At 39.0% G+C, this 22,455-nt stretch overlaps 1 protein-coding gene and 1 long non-coding RNA gene across 12 annotated transcripts in view; both read left to right on the top strand.

The window, feature by feature from the left end:
* DLG2 (discs large MAGUK scaffold protein 2) overlaps positions 1-22,455 on the top strand; it is a 984,854-nt gene that overhangs the window by 39,236 nt on the left and 923,163 nt on the right. The window lies entirely within an intron of this gene.
* On the top strand, positions 5,550-21,739 carry LOC118687525 (uncharacterized). The gene is made up of 3 exons (XR_004980340.2): positions 5,550-6,323; positions 6,540-6,732; positions 20,907-21,739. It is a non-coding gene; the product is annotated as an uncharacterized LOC118687525 (long non-coding RNA).

Genomic DNA, 22,455 nt, shown 5'->3' with positions numbered 1-22,455 from the left:
TGCTTGCCTCCTCCTTGCCCTAGGTGTTTCCCCCCACCATGTACTGTTGCCTGCAGCATAAATTTCGATTTACCTTGAGGAAATAGGGCAAGAGTCTCACCATGCAGAAGGAACCTCCCATCAGTTGTTTTGTGATTGTAATCAGCAGTGTGGCAATGCAGAGAGAGATGCACAGGCCAATTTATGGCTTCAGAATTAATTTCGCTAGTGAGTTGTTACTAGTAAGGTGCAAAAAGCACATGCTAAAAACACTCATTTTTTTGTTTAGGGACTGCAGTCATGGGGATAGAAAAATCCTACAAGGTGGTGCTAGAGTTTTACACATCGCTGCAGCAAACAAGATTTTGAGCTAGAGAAAGCACCCAGCAGATTCCAACAAATTAGTGGTAATTCTCTCTTTTTCCTTCATGTACTATTAAGAGCATTCTCTTCACAAGCTATTAAAGCATAGTGGATGATAGTGTCTAAAATGAAAGTATGTTAAGAAATATTTTACTTCCTATTATTTATTGTTCTTTGTGTCCATACACTGTACTCCTTAGGAGAATTAACTAATGCAGGTGATGTGGTTTTTGGCGGGGGGTACTCTTGACGGGATGGTTTGTACCATACAAATTTTTTTTTTCTTGCTCGACGAGGGCTGGGAATAGCGAGTAAGAGTTGTCACCAGGTGGCACCATTAACCTAAGTTATGTTTCAGTGTGGTGAATGCAATGGAGTTTGTGTTCAAAAGGAATTTAGTAGAGAGATTGCTCTTTTCACCTTCCTTCAAAGTAAAGACTCAGTACAGAGAATAGGCCAAATACTTCTGTTCACTGGCACATTTTAGATTATTTCATGCATTTGAAGTGCTATAATGTGGTGAAGATTCTTCCCTGCCTTGTGGATGGTAAATAAAATGCATACTTATATTTCTTCAGAAAACCCTTGCCTGCTTAAGAATTTTGCAATATATTTTGCATCTGGCACATCCAAAAGCAAAATTCCCCCTAGTGAAATCCCAGAACAAGACCAGGGAATTCTCAGATGAAAATACTCGTGTCTAAATACTGTTTGAACGTTTTAAGGGTATTATTCTATGAAGCTAAGCAATAGAAAATCGATTTTCCTTACTTACAGTGAGCAGAGCATGGGCAGTGCAGGGGAGATGAGGAGCCCCATCCCTGGCTGCTGTTCAGAAGTGGTGCTGCTGGTGCTGACCCCCTCTGCATCAGAGCTGCTGTAGCCTCCATCAGCTTGCGCTGCTTCTTGGTACTCACAGGGTGGTGTAGCTGTCCTCTGAAGCAAGGAACAAAACTTTCCCCCTTGCAGACATTTAAATAGCTTGAGTTGAAAAGTTAGAGTTTGTTTTGAAAGGGTCGGGTTGCTTTTTAAATGGCTTTCAGTGAATTTTATCAGCTTGATCCTAAGATGGTAAACATCATGGTGTTTTTTCTGAGCAGTGATATTAACCTAATGGCAGAAGACTAGGGTGGCCCTTGGGAAACAGCAAATTCTTGTCTTCTAATCAGGTATTAAAAAAATGCAGACTATCAACCAGTTCTTTCTGAATATGCTGGAATATTTAAAGTCAGCAGTGTTTTAGCTAGCAACTCTGGGATCCTTCAAAACGTAGTTATAGGGTGCAGGTTTTAGCTCCTACTTGGCTCATAAAAGTAAGCAGGAAACCAGAGATTTATACTTTAAAGGATTATTTCATTAAATTTTTAATAGAGTGAAACCATGAAATGGATATTGTCCATGTGAACTGTGAATTGTTAGGTCACATCAATGCAATAGGTTGATTGTACTGGGCCATATGCTCCCATTTCAGTGATTCCAAGGGCGTGACTGGGTAGCATTTTATTGTACTAAACTGCAAGTCATGCTGTAATTTAAGTTATACATATTTTATGTGGTTTTTTTACCTTTGCTTGCTTCTCTGGTCAGCTGTGAAGGTCACTGATTATGCAGTCTTTGTGTCAGTGTCCAGTCCTTGTGCTGAACAGAGGCAGTGGAGTCTGTCCTTGGAAATGCTAAAACCCTGAGTGGACTCAGGTGTGAGGAACTTGATCTAGTTACCCCTGCTTGAGCAGGGAGGTTGGAGTAGGTGTTTTCCAGAACTGCCTTCCAATCCCTGCCACTCTGGCTCTGTGTCTAGCAGAAGAAAGGTCTTGGCAAACAGAACATTGGAATTTCTCTAATTAAGCCTGTGAAGTGTCCTGTGCAGAAACTGCAGAATTGTTCTCAGGTAGACTCTTTCTTGTAAAGATAAGAGCAATATTTAGAGCATTTGGAAAGAATAATTCTTAATGAGATTTGCATTTTGCTGCAGTTTTTTACTGATGTTTACCCATTACAATACAATAGTACAATAGACACTTAAATTCCAATTTGTCTTCATCCCCTAGCAAAGCAGAAAATGTGCATGATGAATATTTCTACCAGGTGCTGATCAGCCATGGAATTTTTCTTTTTTGGGGGTTAGTTAATTAGTTGGTGAGGGTTAGAAGGTAGAAAGATTCAGCAACACAATATCTTAAAGAGAAATGCAAAAATATTGTCGGTTCTAAACCATCCTCTGTGTACACTCAAACCTTTTCAGGTTTCAGTGTGCTGACTCAGTGGGCATTTTACATAGCAGCAATAGCAGTATTATTGAAACCATGGTCTAAGGAATAAAGGGATGCATGGCTTGTAGGGAAAACAAGAGCAGCCAAGTAGGGTGTTTTTTGACAAAAGAGGGTATTGCCTGGAAGAGTGTCTCCCTGATGTTGATTTTATTGTTGGTTTATGTAATAAAAGACAAATGGAAACAGTGACATTATCAAATGCATCTGTGGTCCAAAAAATGTTATCTTTTTTTCACTGTTTGAAGGATCCAGATGGGGTATTGGGAATATTACTCCTGAGTCACGATAGGAGTTGTTTATTGTTTTCCTGTTTCTCCCACTTTTAAATGGGGACATGGATGTGGCAGCAAAAAGAAAATAAATCTGATGTGTAGGTATCTTATCTAGGATGCTTTCAGTAGAATCCTCGGCACTATAAAGCCTGTTAATCATGACATAACATAAATCCTAAATTCCTTGGTGTCATAAAACACTAGTAATACTTTAAGCCATTTCTTTTCACTATTTTCCTTGGGGACATAATTTTTGTATTTCTCCACATTATTTCTCATTTCTGGTTTAAATTGCTTTTCTTTTCTTTTTTCTTTATTTTTCATCTTCTGTGGTCAGTAGCAAGCCATTGATTTTGTACAGGCATCATCTGGATTTCCAGCAAGTACTGCAGGGACCCAAATGTTTTCTTGGGTGTGATACTGCAGGCAGCTGGCTGTGCTTATAACTGATTCTGTTCCTGACAGCTTTAAATAATTGCTGTTAGCTTGCCTGCAAGCCTTCACTGAAACTGAAATTCTTGCACAAGCCCAGATATATCAGGAAAAATGTGGGCAAAGCATATGAAGAAAGCAATTTATCCATCACTGACAGTCTAGCAGCACATAACAATCTTTCAGTGGCTGGTCAATGGTGAACAGGGGCAGTTTCATAATGTGAGATTTGGGGTCAGAATGTCTATAGGACCTGTAGACCTCCTACTTGTTTTTCAGAAGTATATCTGCACTCATATAGACAACTGATGAATAGTTTATATTTCTTTTTCTGTTAGAAGTTTGCATTCAGGTTATTATTTATACAATGCTCATCTAAAGTGTAGCAGAACTGACAGGTGAAACTTTTTGTGAGTGATTTTTCTTCTTAATTTCTTTTTTAAATGAATTGACAATAGCTAAAATTATTTATAAATGACATTCATATTTGGCAAGGACTGCTGACTGAAAAATAATCATGGAATATATCAGATTGGAAGGGACACATAAGGCTTGTAGTCCAACACCCTGCTTCTCACAAGACTACCTAAAATAAACTGTTTGACTAGGGGCAGCATCCAGACATTCTTTTAACTCTGACAGGCTTGGTACTTTGGTCATAGAATCATAGACTCATAGAATGCTGGAGGTTTGAAAAGGACCTTAAGGACCATCTAGTTCCAACACTCCCTGCCATGGGCAGAGACAACTTCTACTAGACCAGAGATTGCTCAAGGCCTTATCCAAACTGGATCGGAACTCTACAGCCTCCCTGGCCAACCTGTTCCAGTGCCTTGCCACCCTCACAGTAAAAAACTTCCTCCTATTATCTAAACCTTAATTTCCCCTCTATCAATTTGTAGATTTCAGTTTCTTTTCTGGATACTTATGGGAAAACATGAAGGCATTTTAGATATATCTCTGGACTAGGCAGTAGCTGGCTATTAGTTTCTTATCTGGGGGAATGGAGATTCATGTATCCACTTGTTTTCAGTGCATGGTACTGACCAAGCTACCAAGTGACTGGCACAGGTTTCCATTCTGGCTGTGTTCTGAAATTTGACATTTCAATCATCTCCTCCTCTCTAGGTTAATTAATCCAATTTAACTGAATTCTGTCAACTGCTCTACTCTTTCTCCAAGTAAAGCAAAGTGTAGCAATGCCCAAGTCATGCTTGCATACCACATTTTCTGGAATAGGTGTAAACTTGTATATTTTTCAGCTTTGTTTTACTGGCTATGCATCAGATACCCAAGAACTTTCTGGAAGAACACACTCACAAAACTTTCACAGGAATCTCTGTGGTTCTTATATCATTGGCTTGCGCTGAGTCTTGATTAAGTCCTAAATCAAGCTCACAAAGGATGCTGATCACCCAAATGACAGTGAAATAATTTGTCCATGGCTACAGCTAAAGGAGCTTATAGTATAATGTAAGGGGAGATGGACAGTGTGGCAGAGGCATACTCTAAAGAAGACGCATAGAAAGGCGGGCATAGTGGTGCTTGGACATGTTTTTATAAGATCCAAATAAATTTAGGCTTATAAATATGCCAAAGAACTGTATCTTTCTCATAAAAGTTAATATTTAGTTTGAGTGTTGGAAAATGAAATTCTAACTCAGTAGCACACAACTATTTTCACTGTAGTTGGGAAGCACTGACTGTGCACTGAGGGGACAGTGCAAAGTCAGTCTCTGCTCTGCTGCTGTTCCTTTTACACCTGAAAACTGTGTCATGGGGAACCCCTGGAGCTTGTTCTTCAGAAAACTACTCTGAATTAGATTCCTCCCTGTGCCAGCAGACATCCTTTAAAGCAAGGAAAATATTCTGCTGTCCTTGAACTGTTAACCTGTGAGGTGGAATAGCCAGCTCAGTGTGTTTGTTTGCCTGAGTCCACTTCTCAAGAGTCAGGGGCTGTTTGCTGACCTGGCCAGGACGACTGCTTCTTATCTGCTTTTGACCTTTTTTGTTCTCATTTACTTGCAGCTCTGCTACAACTGAAATTTTTCATGAGTTTAGCTCTGAATCACCTGAATACACACACCCTTCTAGTCGTAGTTTGCAGGGAAGGTCAACACTATAACCGAAAATAAATTAATTTTGCATAGATGCCTGTGTCTCTGCTGTGCTGCCTGGGTGGGAGTCAGGGGTGGGTGAGCATGTTCATTAAAAGAGGTTCCTCCCCAAAACGGATTTGTTGGTGAAACCCTAACTATGATGCTGTGCTTGCCATGTAGGTAGCAAGTGGGTAATTCTGTAGAAGCTTGCCAACAACAATCACATCTGTAGAGCTGTGGATGCTTCCTATGCCTAATGTTTCTTTGATTGATTTTTTCTTCAGACTTGTCTTCCCCTGTACATCTGTACTCAATACATTATATTTGGAAAACTCAGACCTATCAAATGGGGGTGTGGGGAATTTCTCTGGGGTTAGTTAGTTCTAACGTTCAAGATATTGTTTGGAAATATGTCATGTAAGTGTCTTTGTTTGCAAACAACCTGTCTTTAGCTGAAAAATGAGTTTCATGGAGAAAGCTAGAGAATGAACATGGAAAAGCAGAATAGAAAAATTCTGGAAAATAAGAAGCAGTATTGCTCTTCCTTTCATTACTCTTGTCTGCTTCTGGCAATTAGATTAGGTAAACCTAAAAGACAGGACAGGAGAAAGAAAAGACATCCAAAATTCGTACTTACATTAAAAGAACAATACCCTGAAAGGGAAATCATGCCAAAAGTTGCATCTGTGCCTTTTGCAAGATGATGATAAAAAAGCAAAAGAAATCTCTCCATTTTCAAGATAGCTTCAAAAAGAAAGCAACCAGACATGGAACTACCTCCCACACTTCACTGCCAGTGGCTCTTGCATGTGATGTCCTTGGATACCCAAAAGATTAGCCAGTCTCATCCACCTGGCCCATGTCACAGGGATCAAGGACATTTCTCCATCTACAAACTTAAGCTCATGGTAAGTATATCCTTTTACTAAGTTGCACAGTATTTTCTTAATAAACAGTGTTACTGCTTTTTATTTTGTAATGACACTGAAGCACAGTTATTTGTGGCTGCCAATTGTTATGAATTCATTAAATGAAGGAAAGGCTGTAATACAGTCTAAGAAAGATAGCTTTGTGAAGGCTATTATGAAGCAGAAGACTTAATATTCCTTTCTTTTCTTTTTCAGCTCTCTGAAAGTGAAGAGAACAAATTGAAAGTTAGAGTCTGAGAAGACTAATAGGGACATCTCATTCTTGATGGGGGCAACAGTCCTCTCATATGGCAATGCATTATGAGCCACAAAGAAGGTATCTGTGACTGTGGTCACAAGGGTTTTCAGGATGAAGAAGAGACGAGAATGTTGACTCTATGATCAGAAGGTTTGATTTATTATTTTATGATATATGTTACATTAAGACTATACTAAAAAGCAATAGAAAGGAAAAGGTTCTTCAGAAGCTAGCTAAGCTAAGAATAGAAAAGAATGAATAACAAAGATCTGTGTCTCAGACAGAGAGCAAGAGCCAGCTCTGCCATGAGTGGTCAGTAAATCCAAACATCCACAGGAGACCAATCACGGGTCTACCTGTTGCATTCCACAGCAGCAGATAACCATTGTTTACTTTTGGTTGCTGAAACTGCAGCTTCTCACAAGGAAAAATCCTAAGAAGGGATTTTTCATGAAAGATGTCTGCGACAGGTATCCTTTAAAGTTACTTTGTGTTCTCAGTATGAACAGACAGAACACATGCCATGGGAAATTTGCATCCACGTTTTATTTTCATAGATTAGGAGTCTGTTAAAAAAATCACACAAAAAGCAAAAAAATGCAGATTTAATCTGTGATTTGGTGATCTCATATATTCACCAATCTTGAAGTTTCTTCTGCTGTAATTTTATTGATTTAATCAAATGGCAGTTTTTATGGGGCCAGAGCATTTTCCTTCTCTGTTGAGGTACAAGGCCTTTTCCTTCCAATTACTGAATCTCAGTTACCGTTCATTTACAGCAGAAATCCAGAAATTGGATGAAGTTTCAGCCTCTCAGTGGTCATTGACTCAGGACCAGATTGAGCAGAGAATAAGGTCACATTTTGATTGGAAAGGCATCTGATTGTCAGCTGCAACCTGTGAAAAATCAAGTCAAGGACCTAAAACCAAATAAGTGCTTTGCACTTGGCTGATGTGAAATTCGTGTTTGCGTTTTGGTCTGGTTTCACAGACATTAAATGAGAGTCTACATTTGTGGTGGCATGTAGTCAAAATTCCTCTTGGCCAGCTGGATACCACATGCCTTTCTTGAATTCAGAGAATTATTACACTGGATCATTAAACTTCTAATTTAATGTTCATTATACCTGAAGAAATTATTTTCCTCTTTTGGTGCTGTATCCTTTTCTGTTTTTCTTGCTACAAGTTTAATAACTACCAAACCTTATCTTCCTCTTAAGAAGAAACAACTGCTTTTAATCTAACAGAAAACATGTATTGTTGAGAAATCAATGATTCTGTCATCCTTAACATGCTGCCATCAACACTGAAAATAAAGCTTGATCTCATTTGGATTCTGAATTACTAAAGGTGTGGGACAACAAAATGTTTTCCCTAGAGGCCAAAGAAGGTGGAACTCTTCTCTGGTCTCTTCTTGTTGACTTCTCACAAGATTCTCTGTGGCCAGGAAGCTGTTGTCCTTGAGATGTCTGTATTGACACTTATCTACAAGTCACTTACCCAGTTATCCAGCAACTGTTTCTTAAATTCTTTTCTGAAATGTAAGGCTGGCATTTTCTGGATGTACCTCCATATAGGCACATCTCCGTCTTTACTGGTTTCCCAGCTGAATTTCTGCTCAAAGTGGGTTGATAGAGGTGAGTGTGAATCAAGTACACAGCTGGGCACTCCTCATACTCTTCTGTATTTCCAGATGTAGCTGACTGTCATTGTGGAGGGACTTCGCTGCTCTTTGTAGAGGATTTAGCCTGTACAAGAGAAGGGTCACGTTCTGAGTAATCAAACAAAACCATCTGTGTGCAGTGGGAAGAGTGACATGAAGATTTCAGTGGCTCTTCCAGGCTTTGCTAGAAAGTCATGGGAGTTTGGAAAGTCTTGAAATGGGACTGAGATACATGATGAGGAGGCTTGTGATGCAAAGAGTCTATAGGGACAGTATTACGAAGTTCATATAAGACTCTTCTGTTTTAGCTGTGCTCTGTTACTGTCTTTTTACATGTCAAAGAGCCTTCCTGCTTGCAATATAATTTTAAGATAAGTACTTGTTTATCTCCTATAGCACTGAAGATATCCCAGTGCCTCAGGCTATATGCTTGGGAGAAGAATGCTCTTGTGTAATGTGAAAATAAAACTAGTTACTTAAGACCAAATGGACTATATAGAAATGCCATTTACAAACAGAGGTGAAGAAATGAAAACCAGACTTCCTCTTCTTATACCTAGATTAAATCAGAGAGGTCTCTGTCTGCCTTTATCTTGCAGAGAGGCTCTAAATGCTTTCCTGATGCACACCTTCTGAGGAATTCTTTTATCTGTGCATGTGTTACATTTCAGGTTTTTGTGCATCAAAGGGAGCCTATTCCTGGCAGAAAGCATTAGCTGATCTTTAGCAAGTCCCTCAAAGGATCTGAATGGGCTTAATCTTTACCCTCAACACATGTACTTCTTTTCTCCTCATACTCATTCAATATATTTCAGCCATTTAGCAAAAATGAGGGGTCTTAATGTCTTAGACCAAGCATTAATCTCCTGCAGTACACTGGCTGTTCCTTGATTTAATGAATATTACCTTCTCTCTGATTGAGTGTCTCCATCCATGTAAGCAAATATTTTATATTTGATCAGCCTGGGCTAGTGGAAGGTGTCCCTGCCTATGGCAGGGGGCTGGAACTAGGCCATCTTTTAGGTGCCTTCCCATCCAAACCATTCTGCCAATCTATGTTGAATATGCTTAGTATAAATACCTAAATGGTTCAGAGATGTGCAGATCACTGAGACCAGTTGGCTGGTAATTAAATAGCTTGGATACCATCATAGATTTGGGATAATGAAGCCTTACAAACTTTCTTTTCCTATGTAATATCAAAAGGCAGAAATAAGACTGGGGGAAGAGTCCTGGGGAAGAGGTACTGGGAAGGGTACTGGGAAATCACAGAAGGAAGAGGAGAGGAAGAACTCAAGGACAAAAGCAGGGCAAAAAGGTAAAGGCAGTGGCCTGAGGAAATTGAATTCAAAATCAGCCCACTGAGGAGCAGAAGAAAACATGGCCAAAAAAAAAAAAATTGCAAAGGAGAAAAGCACAGAAAACAAAGGAGAGAAAGGTGATTTGATTAAAACTTTGAAGAAAAATGTCCCTGAGAAGAGGAGGAGTAAAGAGGCCATAGAATGATTGTATATAGCATCTCAAGCTGATGATTTGTCTTTTTCAGATTTTTTCTTATTTTTATATGAAAGGAAGCACAATTTTGCAAAGTCAAGACTGAGAGGGAAGAAGAGATATTGTATCTATGTGTGCCTAACTGCCTTTGGGTAGGGTGGAATAATGATGGATAGTGAAGGAGAATAGTATCAGCCAGTCACATTATGAGTTTTAGTGATAACTGATGTATTTTGAAGTTATAATGGCAGGGTGAGCTTCAGCGATCCAGATTTTAGAGGTCCACGGTGACCTACTCTGAGCTGGCTGTCTGAGGGTTCTTTTATTAACAGTGGGAAGAAATAACCTCTTTTTAAGAGGTTGAACACTGCACTACAGAAGTGTTTCCCTGCAGGGAGCTGAGGCCGTTTGAAAAGTGGGTCAATAATACATATTCTGTTTTATCAAATGCTCAGAAATATTCATAATTTTCATTAAAATTGTTCCACATTGACTGTTTCAAGTGTCAATACTGTATTCCCCTCCACTGAGACACTCTTATCTTCCCTCCTGTAATTTTTTTAATATTGGTGACAAGTTAGGATTCCATTCTTGCAGCTCAGCTCAATGTAAAGGAGAACTAGGAAAACTACTGAGACCACTTTGGATACTGTTGTATTATTTCCTTGGCATTTAATAGCTGTTTAATCTGTCTGACTGCAGATGCTGCCAAAATCAGTGATACAAGACCTGTAAACTCCTTGTTCTGGGAGGGCTTCTTTCTCAGTGAAAACATTTATTTAAAAATGCACAAATACTGTGATGGTTAAGTTATTTTGGGGGTCTCTATAGCTTGATATGTTTGATAATCTGCTTTGGATACCACCAGAAACTGGCTGAGCTTCAGAAATGCCAGTGTCCTTTCTCAAAGGGTCTGAATGGGAGCTGTCTCTTGGGACTACCATGAGACGTCCTGAGAAGGTCTTTGGGTCATTGCAGCTCCTGTTTGGCTGGGCTGCTGGGATGTCCAAGAGCTTTGAACAAATAGTGAAGGTCAGTTTTTTATTCACAAAATAAAAAAGGAATAGAAGAGTAGGAGTATAGGTTATCCCTCCCCAACAGCAGGGTAGACAAGGATGTGAACCAGACTATATTTTACACATGGTTATTTCTACTACAAATCCTTATCCAGCTCTTCAGAGAAAAATCCATCCTAGTTAGGCACAAAAGAAGTGAAAACTCAAGTTCTGCATTTGCTTGTGACAGAGTTCTTTGTGTAAATCATTCTGGCTTATACTCTCACTTGCTTTTAATACATCACTTCAGAGTTGTTACTTTTTGTGATGGGTAAAATGCATTCAGAAGATGCACTGGATTTTCCCCAGTGTAACACAAGTTGTTTGCAACTGCAGAAAGAAATTCAGTGTTGCCTCCTCACAAGACTCCTTCAAGTCAGTGTTACCATTTGTCACAGTCTGTACGGAGTAGCTGGAACATTCACAGCCATGAGAAGGAACCAGGCTGTCTCCTACATTTATATTCATTCATATCATACAGAATAGGGTGCCTGCAGTAAATTTGTTGGTTCTTGCTTCCACCTGTCTCCATGGGTCAGACTAGATTCTGTCACAAACTTTCAGACTGCCAAATCATTGACATGCATGCCTCAGTTTCCCTAACTGTGAAACAGGCATCATGATACCTGCCTGCCACAGGCAGTGTTGTGGTGGTTGCCTGCAAGTAAGAAATTTTATCTCTAGAATCACTTTTGGAAATTTTTTTGTGTCTGTGAGAAGGTTAATTTTTGAAGAAAGCCATGTCTGAGGAGATAGAGTAACAGCCTGTGCTACGGGAACAGTGAGGAGTGGTTTTGGGGAAAGGTATTATAGTAACAGGGCTCTGAACTTGGAATTCAGAGTTGTATCTTAGGCCTGAGGTGATATGAAAACCCATAATAAATCACAGCCATCTAATTTCAGAAGTGCTTACATGATTTTTTGTAACATTCATAAAGAAAAAATAAAATGCTGTGTATAAAACTGGTGAAAACATCCTATTTTATTCAACATAATAATGTCAAAGCATGAAAAGGATGAAATAGTTTCATTTGTAGCAGTCAGTACATTGTTCAGGAGAGGTAAGGGAAGAGAAAGCAGTCAGGACTCTTGAAATATTGGTGTGGTTTAATATAACAAGAAAAGGAAAGAAAAAAATGAAGCAATTTGAAACAAAACAAAATCTAAAATATACCTAGTTCTTATTGCAATCAGATGGCAAAATGTTGATGTATTTTTTAATAACAGACACATTCTGTTTTGGGAGGACTTACAGTTGTAACAACTGTTTTTGTTTGCCTTTTTGATTTACAGTTGAATTTGATGATCTTAGAGGTCTTTTCCAACCTAAATGATTCTATAATTCTGTGAATCATAGTAAAAATGACATTTCCTCCCAGCTTTCAATCCAGTTATTAGCACTGATAGCCAGATTTCAGAGGTTTGGTTTGGTTGTGTGGTTACCTGAGATAAGGAACAGTTAAACACCAAGTTTGGTCTTATGCAGAGGGTTCTGTGAAGGATTGCTGAGGGATCTCTCAGTATTGCTGGTGGAGCAAACAGTACTTCCTGAGGACTCGCCCATCCCAGACCCTTCCCTTTATCCCAAATTTTTGTGGTGATGCTGATAGCTTGGTTTGAGCCTGAGTTCCCACCAAGCTTAGACCTTGGATCTCTGCTGACTTTCCATGGACAAAAAGATGTCCAACTCTATCCATCCCTTTGCTCCTCGGTCTCTGGGATATGTCATCTACTTCTATCAGGAGAAATCAGCCAGCTATAGTCCCCCGACCCCTGTCCCTGCTTTCTGTGAGGGCCCACCCTGACCTTTGGTTAGGTGTCACCTCAGTGATTTTTGAGTAACTCCTTGATGCAGGTGCAATGGCTCATCTGTTGAGGGATCTGTGAGAGTAACCTCAAAGTCAGCCCTACATGTTGATGTAAGTACAGATGTCAGGTTTTACCTCTGTGCCTGTGTAGCCTATGAATATATTCTTTCAGTGTAAGTGTCTTTGAGCTGATATTTTCACTGTCTGGTTGTAACTGGAGATAGAAGAACAAATTATTGCCTCCTCTTATGGTGATATAAATGTGGATCAACTTCCCTGAGTGCAGAATTACTCAGCATAGATAACTCTGCAGCCTGCACTTGTATCAGTTGATACTGATGTGATCTGCTCCTGTGGTATGCGCTGTGCTCTTCTTACCAAATATTCAACATTTGGCAGCATCAGGGAATGTGATAATTTCTTTTTATTTTGCATCTGTGTATGTATGTGTGTTATGGATGCTTCAAATTGATGCAACCTTGACATTTTCAGTCATTTAGAGGACATTAACAGTGTGAAAATGCTTTAATTATCTTCAAGCACTTTCTGACTGAAGATATTCTACTGACATTATCATGCTCCACAGAGATGCAAAGCTCCTTTCAAACCAGTTACTAGACTTCTGCTCTGCTATTGAATTTTGCTTTCTGTGATTGCTTTTTCTTCCCTTCAGCCATCCCTATCTTCAGTGAACCTATTAGTCTTGTACTTATAATTCTGAATGTATTCCTCTGTACATTGTAAGTCAAAGTGGCTGCGTTCTCACTCTTCAAATGCCCTTCAGTGATATATCATGCTCATTCTCTCTGTGCCACGCAGGGCATTCACCACAGACTGAAAAAAAATACAATGAAGCTTGTGCCAGCATCTTCCTCAAGAGATCTTGAATCTCTCTGATGAAACTTGCATGTGGGAAATTTGAATTCATCTGTTTAGCGTCTCCTAAAAGCAACTGCGAACACTATTAGCCACTATTTAAAATGTCAGCACTTTGCATAACTTCCACACAGTAGCGCCTTGCATTGCCACAGTTTTTCATTGTATTCAATAGTTAAAGCCTGTTAGTGGAAGAAAGATGTTTCTATTTGGCATATGTTGACTTTTGCACACTTTCTTTCTTGTGTGTCCTGAGACAGAGCTGTTTGCCAGCTGATCACCACTGCCTGCCAGTGCCTGTCTTCAAACTGCATTAGACAGATTTGTGCTTCTTTACCATGTCACAGGGAGTGTTTTGCATATGTCACCCTCGTCAGAGCATATGGCTTTGACCCTGAACCTGTTAAACTAGAGAAACTATGCTGAGTCAACAGTTCTCAAAGTTATAATCAGGTTAACCTAACACAAGTTCAGTAAAAAAGATTTTGAGCAGCATCATTTACATCTGGGATGATGCTTTATTCTTTCAGAGTCAGCCTCTCATGAATGCTAATGGTCCTCTAGCTGGGAGTGGAGACACTGCTAACAGTAGACATATCCCATTGCTTCTTAGAGCATTCTGTAATCATTTGTTATTTCTATGTCTCCTGAAAGGCCCTGCTTTTACATCAGATTCACATTGGAAGTAATCTGTCCTCTTATACCCCCAAGGATGCTGATTGCCCCTAGAAAAGTTCAGAAAAGATGGTTGCACTACAGGGAAGACTTTCTGCTTATGAAGCTCCACTCTGTAATGAGCTATCAGCAATGATGAGGCTTGACCAAATTCAGAAATTGTCATAATCCCATTAGTTTGCCTTGCTGGAAGCCCTTAGAAAGAAGAGGATAAAAATCTCAGATTAAATATTCTGGAAATCTTTGGTTATTTGGGTGAGGCACAGACCCAAGTCCTTTATGAAGTTCATTTCACTCTGGGCCAAACCAATAGATCCATTCCACCTCTTATCTGAAGAGTGTCATCTCTGATTGCCCTTGTCCTCTCAGGCAGCTCTTCTCTACTTCATTGTGTAGAAACCATCTCATCACTCCAAGAGCATCTGGAACCAGTTATGGTGTGTCTCTGCTCAACCTTGTTCAGACTGGATTCCACACAGGGTCCCTACACTAGACACAGCATCAGCAGTTACTGACTAACATCCCTGATACACACATCTGAGAAACAAACTAAAAACTTTGTTAAACTTTGTTATGACAAAGAACTTTGGCATGAAATTTTTAGGCCAGATGTACAAAAATACATAGGTCCCTAGGTGCCACTAATTTCAGCTTAACTCAGGTGGATTTGTGGACCAAAGGCTTGACATCTTACATATTTACAGCTTCCAGATGTTTTTGCCTTACAAGAAATCATGGTGTGGTATGTTTTGTCTCACAGCAGCCTCGTGGGGCTTCACTGCAGATGACAAAGGTATTTAGGCACTTGTATCTGCAGGAGGCCATCTCCTAGAATCTATAAAATATTTTTGCACATGCCGACTTTTAGTAAAATTTGAATTCTTAGAGTTTGCATGTGCTTTGGTAAATCCCACTTGCCACATTGGTGGATTATTTATGTGCCTTCAAAAATCTTGCCCAAAGATTCCTGGTGTAGCAAGGGTCATAAATCTCTTTGTACATATAATTCCACACCTATATATATAATAGCAAATATCACTGGGTCTTCCACTTTGTTCCAAGCAGATATCAGACCCCTGTTCGACCTTGTAACTCAAGTCATCATTTGCATCAGTACAAAGCAGGCCAGCTTTTTTTTGGTTCAGAGCTATGATTTGTCTACTCAATGACACTGACAAAGAGAACTGGCTCTAAATTAAAATTAGTCAGCCAGTCAAAATGCCTGCTTTTTTTTTTGGAAGGGTAAAAATGCTGAATGTTATCTGACCTAATCATGTGAGCATGAAATAGGTGAAAAATGCTACTCCTGGGATTGATACAATATGTCTGTCACTCACTGCACGGATTCTGTAGCACTGGACAATGAGTCAGCAGTCCAGGCAGGGAATGAAGAGTGAGGGCATAACAATTCTCTTTGACTAGAAGTGGGTCACCCATCAAAAGAGTTTCCTAAGCAGAGTAAACCCTCTTTTACAGTCTTATGGTAGAAATGTTGGAACAGTGGTCCTGGGCAACCTTATCCTGTGGTTTCATCCACTGTACCCTTCTTAAAATTAAATTTCCTGGCAGTTTTTTGAAGGAAACATCCGGCCAGGCTTTGTTTTATCTTTTCCTCTGTAACTGCAACACTGTTAACAATTCTGGCAAATATTTCCTCTCGTGTATTTTCATTGTTGTCAAATACTTGCAGAATTGCAATTTTGTATGTATCAAATGACTTTCACTAGCATTTATGTAGCATTGCTGCCTGTCATCCTGTAAAGTCTCATTTCCTTACTCTTAATCACCATGTATTACTTTATTCTGTGAGTACTGTTATTACCTGAGTATTACTGCCTGGCTTTTGCTTTTTTCCAGTTGACTGATTTTTATCCTAAGTTTCAAAGTCATGCTGAGCTTGTCCTGTCCACAGCTCAGTAAAATCAATACAACCATTTCCATTGCCACAAGGGCTGCACCATACTGCACTCTTAGAGTTATTATTTCAGTAGTATGGGGGACTCTTGTGCATGAGTGATGTGTGTGCTCTGTGTTTCTGTGTCACCCAATAGTCCTGTCCTAGTCCTAGGGAGTGGCTTAAAATGAACCAAATAATGTTAGGTTTAATTTTTTCTGGATCTAGGTTGTTTATTTCTTTTTTTTTTTTTTAATAAAACAAACATGATTATGTGTTACCTTATTTAAGATTCAGCTTCTTTTATCAGATGCCCATGTAGAATACACAATACAATTAAGCAGAAACCTCATTTTCTCATTTTGTTCTCTCTCACTGTCTGGTAGCTGCTCTTCATTTGGGAACTTCTAAAAATTTAATTAAGGTACAGGTGATATCTTTCAGCTCTTCTGTGAAAAAATAATATACCCTAGGAACATCCAAGTTCATTCATCTGACTGTATTGTTTCTGTATTCTTTTTGCTTCTCAGTGTACTGCTAGACCAACCAGCAATTCTTTGGACAAAATGTATGGATAAATATTATATGCTTGTTTCAAGTCTTTCCAATTATTCTATAGATTTGCTCTGCTGAAATGTCAGGTTTAAAATAAGCCTGTTGCCTTCCTTTCATTCCCTCTGCCTTGGAAATTTGGCTCAGAAAAGCAGAATCCTTCAATAGATTCAGCTGGAGCTGAAGTGCCAAGAGCTTGCAAAGTCTGCTCTTGGCACAGCCAGGTGTGCAGTTGTGTGCAGGGCCCTTCTTCTCCGTGCTGAACTTTGAAGGAGCCTCTGCTGAAATTTGCAGATATGGCTTTGTCCTTTTACTTAATTGCCTCTGCATTTTGAAGCCTGTAGTGAATATTGGCTTGACTGGCAGCAGTAATCAAAGAGCAGAAAACTTCTCATTTGTGTCTGCATCTACAAAGCTGCACCTGCAGAGGCCTCTATCCAGTGGGGGTTTTTTCAGTTTCCAGCATTTCATAAAAGAAACAAAACCCCTTTAAAAAATAAGCTATAAAAGATGTTTCTCTTGTGTAAATTGGCAGTACAAAGAAATGTCTATTTAATAGAGATATTGTGAAGATTAGGTAGTTAAATATTTAAAGATCTTTGAAAGCATCTGTAATTATATTCAGTGAGTACAGCTTAAATATTTTCTTAGTTCTAACAGGAAACAGAAACTCAAAGTGGTTATGTGTAACCTTCTTACAAACCCACTTTCACTGCTCTCACTGTGTTTTAGACAATGCATTAGTAGCTTTCCCCAGGAAGAATCCCTGTTTTTCTTTCATTATTTATGACTTATGAAGAGTAATTGATGTCAAATATGTCTGTTGGTTCCTATCTATTATAGTTACCAATTTGGAAGTGATTAATAAAATATATTTTACTTTAGTGAATAATACAGACTAATACAAGGAGAATATATCTAATATTATAAAAAAATGTAATTTTTTTTTCATTCCCTAGAGCTCTGCATTATTCTTTGGTCCCTGATTAAACTAAATTGTTAACCTGTACTTCTTAGAGCAATGATTATCAGTACATGCATGGGTCAGAGGGTGTTGCCATTGTATTGTATTTTTATTTGCAGTCTCTTCACAAGTCTTTGAAATTTCAAGTCCTATATTTTTTACATTCATCTCTCACTCTTGCAACTTTTCATCTTTTCCTTCTCCCCTTGTGAAAGCAGATTGGAAATACATTTTTTGCCTTGGTCCCTTATTAGTTTGTGCCCTGCAGTGTCCCTTTTTTTTGTCTGTTCTAAGCAGGTTGCATTAACAGTTCAGTACAAACAGCTATGAGATTATTTTGTGACTGGCTCTTTTGTAATCACTCTTTCAATGTTTCTCATCATCCAGACCATGCACACATAAAGCCTTGGGGTTATTTCTTTCCTATAGTGTCTCTTGCTTTTTCTTTCTTTTGATGTTTCCTGATAGAAATTGCACACTATACTTTTCCCTTAGGGCTTTGTTTTAAAATCCACCTCCTAGGTGGCTTTATTCTACATTCATTCAGTAAAAGCTGTTAACTCTGGGTCTTCTTTTTCTCTCTCTCCATGCAAAATGAGAAAATTAGTGAATTCTCCAACAGGCAGTGGTACATCCCACTTAGGTGAAATCTGTGAAATATTAATCTTTATAGAATTATAAAAATCTGCTCCAGGAAACCATATTCTTTCATTTTGTCTCTTATTATTTGTTTACTGATCTTGCTACAGATCTTGAACACTCAGTGGAGCAGTGATAGGGTTTACAAGCTGAATTTACATCTTCCTATTTCACTGAAAAGGAGAGAGAAGGTGGGATATACTTCTTCAGGGATGATTGGCAAAACTGTCATGGGCACCTTTAGAAAAGTCATGATCTCATGACCACTGATCAAAGACACTTCCTTATGGTGGTTTTCTAGTGACTGATTTGTAATTTTTAGTGCTTTTATGTCCACACTACTCAATCCAAACTGGCAATAAGTGGGCAAATGCAGGCAGAGAAACCCAAGATTAAATTGTCTTATAAAGTGATCTGCTGTTTCAAATCTTTTCCTGTTAATCAGTGCTGAGAGATATCAGTAAGGCAGAATATGGAAACTTAACCCACTTACTGTCTGATATATTTTGTGGCAAAACAAGATTAGTCTAGAATTTGTCCTGGATTCTTAGAGTACTGAGAAAGTACATTTGTATCACAGGGTGAGGATAGCTGGATAATGAGAAGCACAGAGATGGGAGCAAATGAGATGAAGTGTTTTAGGACCCTGCTACTCTGTGAAAGAGATGCAAAAAAGGTCGCTTGAAAAAAACCCTTCTTTTCTGTTGCTAGTGCTCGATCCTGAGTTGTTGCTCAATAATGCTTGTTATTCAGTGTAATTTGAATAAGAAAAAAATCTTGCTTTGTCTCACCTGTTTGATTACCTTTTATACCTTTAATTCAATTCTTGGCATTCTTAGTAGAATCCTAAACTCATAGGGGTGAAAAGCTTCCTTGTAACTTACATTTGGTATACTTTCCTCTGGAAGGTACTGTGGTGTGAATTTGGCAGCTTAGAGATTTTATTTGTGGTGCTGTCTTGGGTTTTTTGGTCATTGACACTGATTACATCAATGGCATTTCTGAGGGTGCTCAATGCTGATCAATTTAGCAGTAACAGAGTGTTAATGATGTTATGGTAAAACTCTTTTTGTTAATTTGGCCAAGATTTCTCCACATATCCCACAGAAGCAACAGACATCTGTGGTTCTTCTCATGGTTTTGTGGGAAGCTCTGCTTAGAAGAGTTGTTCTGGAGTAAGATGGCTGTAGTCCTAGAATAAAGGGCTACTTTCCAACAGGTTGGTTTGATGGTTTTTCCAAAAAGGAGCCATGTTGGTGTCACCCAATCTCCTCCACCTTTCTAGGATTTGTCAGGTTTGCAGAGCAGGTGTTGAGTGTGCAGGATGGGATGGCTACAGGTGTGTGAAAATACATTGCATAGAACTTTGATTCATCTTGGGTCAAATACACTCAGTCTCAGAGCCAGGTGCTTAAATTCTTACAACCTGAGAGAGACAATATGTGTTCCCTCCTCCATCCATTTATTTGCCTTTCTTAGGGCAGAAATACCCTTTTTCCATGGCACGAGTGCCATGCGGGTACCTCAGCTGGCTGACTTGTTAAACCAGACCTCATTTAGGAGGCAGAGAAAAGATGAGATTGTAATCCTTCTCCATTAAAGGAGGTGCAAGTAAAATGGGAGAAAGTAATGGCTGCCATCCTTTTCTCTCACAGCTGTGCAGGAACTTCCCAGGGCTCAGTCCCATTCCTGAGGTTGCCAAATGGGCTTTCACGTGGCCATGGGCTTGGCAGTAACTGTAACCTTGCACTTTAAGTGGGGATGAGAAATGAATATTCTAAATGGGAAGAACTTTCACAATCAATAACAAAAAGTAAGGGTGTTCTCTCTTTTGTGCTGATGCCACTAATTTCAAAGTCTACTGGTTAGGGGACAATATGCAGAAAATTTTATATGGCTTTCCAAATGATTGCTGGAGGTCTAAAAAGGAGGGAGAAGGATCTGCTTCTTATAAGAGCTGGTTTAAAAGGGCAAAAGTTTTCATTTAATGAAAATGAACATTATTCATCTCTTTAATATGAAATTTATTCACTTGATCAAGTTTCCTATTTTACTTGAGTGGTTTTGGATGTGGCCAGTAAGGAGGGATTACTGATTCAGTAATCTGCAAAGTCATCTTTGAAGCAAACTCAGATTTTACTCCTTCAGTTTTCAAGAAGAATTATGTTCCCACTTCTCTTTCTCATTTGCACTGCCATGGTTTTATTCCAAATTGGGCTGTGACAAAATATCACATAATTTTAGGGGTTGTTTTCCAGAGACAGCCTTCCCAAATCATGTAGTTGTGGTTTGTTGGGAAGGTGGGATGTAAGAATCTGGCTGCAGTGTTTCCAAACCATATTAAAGAAAATCCAAAAAGGAAGAATAATTAGGAAACATTTAATATTCTTTGGCTGCCTAAGTCAAGACAACTGTTTAAAAAAGAACAATTAAATCCTCTCTTAAATCTTATTGCAGCTAATAGGATAATAGAGGGTCACAATAGCACCAGGCAAGATCATCTCAGTACCTTCTGAAGTTTAGTGGCCAGGAATAAGTACAGAGTGTGCATGGGTTTGACAAGGTCCCTATTTAGTATTTTTAGTATGTTAAATTCCTAATGAATGGCTTTATTTACATAAGATAATAAAATTGTATGCTTAATTTTGAATGACCCTTACCATATTCATTCTTTGACAGGTTCTTCTAATCTGGTATTTTTCAGAGTTGAACTTCAGCTATCAGCCTGCACCCTAGGACCATTACTGACCACTACAGCTGCATCACTTGCACCCTGGCACGTTTTGACATCCAGGAGAACTCAATACTTCTGCTATAAAGAATGTGGACATGAAGACCAGCTTGTATATTTGTGTCCCTGAATGTCTTCCACTTGAGGAAAAACTTGTGTGCTATTGGATAAGGTCCTGAAACAATTTAAATGCATCACCAGCAGGAAAAACCCATCATGAAGTGGGAGAAAGTCTTCTTGAACATTATTCATTTGAATGATGGACCTGTGTAGAAGCAGATATTGAGACGATGCAGCTGACGTGTGACAGAGTACCAAATGGACGTCCTTAGAGAAGTCAGTTCTAACTTCCCTAAGTCATCACTACTCTCTTAGTAGGCCATATTTTTTAGGGAATCACTCAGCATGTGTATCAGCTTTCCCAGACCTAAATTCTTGTAGGCTGCATATTTCTTTCAGAGTGAGAATTTGAGACACTAGCCCATGAATTGCTGTGAAGACATTGAAGCCACATTCCTCACTTTTAAGGGACTGGTGTGGTGACATACAGGAGTCTAATGTTCCATGCCATTTATGATTTTCCACTTTATTGAAGAAATAATTCTGTTTGTAGTTTTATGAACTTGCAATCTTGAATACACAGCACTGCAGGTCACAATTTTGTCTATAGGCTGTTCCATCTTAAGTGAAGAAACGCTATATGTTGTTAAAACCCTGATCTCCAAGAGTTTGTAAAAAAAAAAACAATGTTTGACTTAAAATGTAATTTTTAAAAGTTGAACATTTATTATTAAAGTTTCTTAAAAAAAAAAGGGGTATCATTTTTGTGCATTAATGCTTGTCTGACAGACACTGGAAGTATTCCTCCTGAAAGAAGAGCACCTTTAGTCACAAGCCTGAGGAAGTGGCTCGCACTGTAGATTGATGGATACTTTGAGCTTATTTGCACATATTGAAGCTTTTCCAGGTGAAAAGTCCTGACTGAAATCTAGGGGGGGGTCTATATGTAGTGATTACACCTGTGCCTACCTGCTCATACTAGCAGGAAAAGTGACCTGCTGCTATATTTGTGTCCACAGGGTAACTCTGAAACTTTCATCTTCCTTTGTTGCTGATTTTTTAGTGGCTGGAGCAGGAGCCTGTAATTCCTAGGTCAGTTCTCAGGGTCCTTGCTGACTTGTTTTGAGCCTTCAGCAGGACATGTGGCTGTTGTGTGTGATTTTTCTAGTGTGTCATAGGAGGCAAATTGCATCTAATATTTGCACTGTGGGACTTCATCCAGTCGTGTTTGTGCACTGCTTGGAGGTTTTTCTGCTGAAGGTGGTAGTACTGTTTCTTCCAATTCCCAGTTCATCTGTGCTGCAAAGTAAGTAAGAGCCTCTTGAGGTCACAGTTACTTCCCTAAAATGGTTATTCATCTCCTGGTTGAGAGTTAGTGACTCATTTACTGATAGAAGTTTTTGTGAGTGGGTTGTCTTAATAACCTACAGGCCTAGAAAAATCCTTTTGCATCTTTGCCAGC

Source organism: Molothrus ater, chromosome 2, assembly GCF_012460135.2.
Source record: "Molothrus ater isolate BHLD 08-10-18 breed brown headed cowbird chromosome 2, BPBGC_Mater_1.1, whole genome shotgun sequence".
Taxonomy (NCBI): Eukaryota; Metazoa; Chordata; class Aves; order Passeriformes; family Icteridae; genus Molothrus; species Molothrus ater.
Note: the sequence above shows the minus strand (reverse complement) of the source record. Positions and strands in the feature narration are given on the sequence as shown.